Source organism: Crocodylus porosus, unplaced genomic scaffold (assembly GCF_001723895.1).
Source record: "Crocodylus porosus isolate Cpor-Errol unplaced genomic scaffold, CroPor_comp1, whole genome shotgun sequence".
NCBI classification, from domain to species: Eukaryota; Metazoa; Chordata; order Crocodylia; family Crocodylidae; genus Crocodylus; species Crocodylus porosus.
Genome location: NW_017728906.1, coordinates 39374298 through 39378662, shown reverse-complemented (window position 1 = coordinate 39378662; position 4365 = coordinate 39374298). Strand labels below are relative to the sequence as shown.

Genomic DNA, 4365 nt, shown 5'->3' with positions numbered 1-4365 from the left:
CTTCCAATCATCCGGCACCTGGTCCGAGCACCACAAGCGCTCGTAAATCTGTGCCAAGGGTCCTGCAATAACCCTGGTAGCTTCCTTAACACCCTGGGGTGGAGAGCATCTGGACCCGCTGATTTGAACACATCCAGCCCCTCCAGAAGCTCTCTAACCCAGTCCTCCCCAAGTTGAGGTCTGCAGGTGTTCCCCTCGAGTCCGTCTTGCATCACAGTGGGGAAGTCCTGGTCCCTGCCCAAGAAAACAGAGGTGAAGAATTGGTTAAAGAGGTCTGCTTTCTCCTCTGGTGCAACCACCAGATTGCCCAGAGGATCTTGCACGGGCCCCACATTTCCTGGTGCTTTCTTCATCCTCCCCATATATTTGGAAAAGGACTTTTTGTTATCTTTGATTTTGGACGCAAGTCCTAGCTCTATTTCTCCAGGGACAAACAGCAGTGGCACAATATGTGCTGCTGCTTGTCTCCATGGAATGTCTGTGCACATGCGCTCTGGCGCATTGCCCTGAGTGGGATAGTGGAGGCTGGGGACAGCACCTGGGCTGGCCCCAGCAGCCTTACCTGGGGTCTGGGGAGACTCAAGGGGTTACAGCTGCAGTGATCCAGCAGCAGGGAGCCTGGCCAACACCTGCAGCATAGCTCTGGCCAGCTAGACTCCCGTTTTGGGCAGCACGGACTGCCTCTACTTGCGCTACTCCACTTTTCTTAGGCACAGGTTTTTTTGACACCAGGATCTCTTGGTATCATAAGTCCCTCCCCCCTCTTGCAATGAAAATTAGCAGCATGGGGAACACCTGCAGTGTGGTACGTGCAGTGTGTGGTGCCATAGACAGGTCTGTGGTGCCACATACCGTACATGCATGCTTGTCTGGATGTGCCTGTCTGGTGTAGGCAAACACAGACATGTAACCCGAGTGGTATTCCAAGATGTAGCCCCTCTCCAATTGAAGGGCTCAGAGCAGGTGCACAAGCACTGTGGGAGGTGGAGGGACCCTCCTTCTCTATCAAGCAGAGCCAAATCACAAATGGGGACTTAACCATACACCTTTTAAAGAAAGAAATGGTGGGAACATAACATATATAAACCTGGGAGTATAGGGAACACTACAATACCCTGAGGGGACGGGATTCAATAAAGGTTAGGCATTAACATTCATAGACATATTCATCTAGTTAACAAAAGACAGGTTTAACAAAATATAAAATGCAAACAACACAATAAACAATACTGATCAACAAAATATAAAACACACAAAATACAAAACACCAAATAACAAGACATATAGGGCATAGGTACCTGGAGGGGGAAAACACAATGACCCCTCCACTCCAACAAGAATTTCTCCCCTGTCACTTCACTCACCCCTACTTGACCCAGCCAGAACTTGACCTCAGCTCTTGCACACGGTAGGTAGCAACTCTACCACACAGCCCCCACTGCTGGGCCTGCTCCAGGCTGCTGTGGCTTTTAACCTTCTGGAAGCCCCTGCATCACATCAAGCTGCCCTGACTCTTGCTGGAGAAACTAGAAAGGGAGCTGGGAGCCTTTCGGCTCACTGCACAGCTTTCTGCTGGAGCCAGGCAAGGAACCTCTCCTGCTGGCTGCAGTCTCTTGCTAGGGATCCTGGAGTCCAATAGGGAGCTTCTCCTGCTGGCCATGCTGCACTGCCTGTGGGTCCTGCTCCTTTAGGCTCTTCTGGGGCAACTGCTCCTGCCCTGCTGGCCCAGCTCTTGCCAGCTCTTTGAAACTCCTTCCTCGTCGTCCCTCGCAGGTCTCCTCTGAGTCAGCTGCGCTGCCCCTTTTATCCCCCTCCAGCTTACCCGAGGGGCCAATCAGGGGACATGGAGGGTGAGTCTCTGGGGCCTGATTGGTAAGGAAAGGGAATCCCAAGCCCTGCAATGATTTTGTACCCTTTCAAAGCCCCTGGGCCAAATCACTACCAGTTAGTCTGTCACAGACACACCAGAGTGAAGCATAACTGTTTTACCTTGCCATCTCTAGAGACACTCAATAGTTTGCAGGATTCAGCTCCAAAACACCCTTCTCTTCCTTGGTAGACAATGTTTACAATGTAGAGCTGAAATGGTTTCAGAAGTCTTCAACCCCTTTCCTTTTAGACAAGAAGGTCAGAGTCAATTTCTTTACTACGTGTCATGTCAAGCCTGAGTGGATTATTCCTGATTTACTCAAATGTAAATGGAGAATCAGGCCCTATTTGTAGAGAAAATGTAGTATGATAGGGTAGCATAGTTGAGTTTAGGGCTGCTGTTCATGGTGGTTACTTGATTGCTGCTGTTTGCTTTGCTTAGGGGTGAGAAGAAGATCCTGTGGTTAAGGTACTAAAAGTCAAAATCTCAATTCCCTTCTCAGCTCTGCCATAGACTTCCTGTGTAACCTTAGGCATGTCACTTCATTTCTTTATGCCTCAGGTACCCTGCTTAAAAAGACAAGGGGAGGAATAACCTTTCTTCACAAACCTTTGTTTGTCTTCTGTATCAGGGCCAGAGCCTAACTGAGCTCTGTCTCCAAGGCACTTCCACTCCAGTGCTGTAACTCAGGAGAATGGTCCAAATAAACAGGGCTAGGTGTGAAGGATTCCTATACAGTGAATAGGGAGACATAGATGCTCCCTTAGTGACCCAGCGTATCAGGTTACATAGCAGGCAGGGGCTTACAGCTTGCTGATTGACACAGGAGGAAGGTTGACCGCCTGCTCCTCCTCAGAACTTCCTAGCCTAACTCAGAACTACAAGAGAGGCACTTCTGTCATGTCCACATACAAAGGGGAGATGCTTTCAGCATCAGAATATCCTGACTGATGGCAGCATTGAACTCAGCATATAAAGCAACACTCTCAAGTACGTCACGGTACTACCCACCTTTGGCCCAATAGGCTAATGGTAAAAGCACATGTCCAGGAAGTGGGGTATCTGTATTGCAGGTTTACTCATTCTGACGGGATTCACGCCCACATGCTCTGTTTTCCAGGAGAGTGCCTGAAGAGCAAGTCTTGGGTGGGATCTTCTTTTTGCTGCTAGCGCATGAGGCATCCAAGTGCAATATTTGAGGGGAAGGGTCTGGAAGAGGGCTGGCAAGATCAGGAAGCCTAGAGTCTGTGGGTGGGGGAGGGGTGTCAGGAGGTAAAATAGCCCAGTCAGAGATGGGAGAGGATAGGAAGAGCACAGTCCTGGGACTGGGGCAAATAGTTGGGCTTTCCCAGCCTTGGGTTTGTGCTCTGAACTAAGAGTGTGCAAAATAGGCCATATTAGATTTGGATTTGGATTTGGATTCAGCCCAAATTGGGGGACAGTGATTCAATTCGTTGATCATTGTCCCAATTCAATTCGGCCAAATCCAAATCTGAAGATTCGATGCTGATTTGGAGAATCAGTGATTCAGCCATAGAAACAGCTTTAAATGTTTTTTCTACATATCTCAAGGTACCAGGCATGGCTTATGAATGCTGCGATGGTGGGGCAGATGGAGCATCCCATAGGAACATGGGGGGATCCCCCGCATGCTCAGGTGTGGACCCAGAAGATCTTCTGGTCCACTTCCAGGTCCACTGCTGAGCGCACAGGGGACACTCCCCACCCCCGCACCCTCTTGGCTCAGTGATCACTTGCAGGGGGACTCCATGTGCCCCCCCAGACCCAGGAGGCATCAGTCACCAAGCCAGGGGTGGGATGAGGGTCCCATGCATGCTCCACAGTGGACCAGGAAGTGGACCAGAAGTGCTTTTGCTCCACTTCCAGGTCCGCTGCTGAGCGTGCTGGGGACCCCCCTGCACTCTGGTGGGACACTCCATCCACCCCATTATCTCAGCATTCATGAGCCCCCTGGTACCAAGAGGTATGTAGAAAAAACATTTAAAGCTGTGTCTATGTCCGAATCATCAAATCTCTCTCAGAACCCTCCAAATTGTTTCAGAGAGATTAAAAGGTCTCCTGATTCAATTCAGATTCAGAGATTTGGCCACCGAATCAGGCCAAATCTCCACTGAATCAAATCAGTGACCGAAGCTTCGCACAGCCCTACTCTGAACCAATGCAGATATTCCCTGGATTAAAATGTTAAACTGTTAAACAGTTCCCAATCTAAATTAATCCACAGATGCATCTCAAGCAGGTCCAAGGAGGTGATACTCCCCCTCTACGCGGCACTGGTCAGGCCGCAGCTGGAGTACTGTGTCCACCACACTTCAGGAGGGATGTGGACAGCATCAAGAGGGTCCAGAGGAGGGCCGCCAGCATGATCAGGGGGTAGCAGGGCAGGCCCTACGAGGAGAGGCTATGGGACCTGAACCTGTTCAGCCTCCACAAGAGAAGGCTGAGGGGGGATCTAGTGGCCTGTTACAAACTAG

The 4365-nt window shown here is 50.2% G+C and overlaps 1 long non-coding RNA gene across 1 annotated transcript in view; it reads left to right on the top strand.

Annotated features, from left to right (window-relative positions):
* Nucleotides 1-4365, top strand: part of LOC109305819 — an 18593-nt gene that overhangs the window by 8912 nt on the left and 5316 nt on the right. The gene's annotated exons all lie outside the window — the stretch shown is intronic.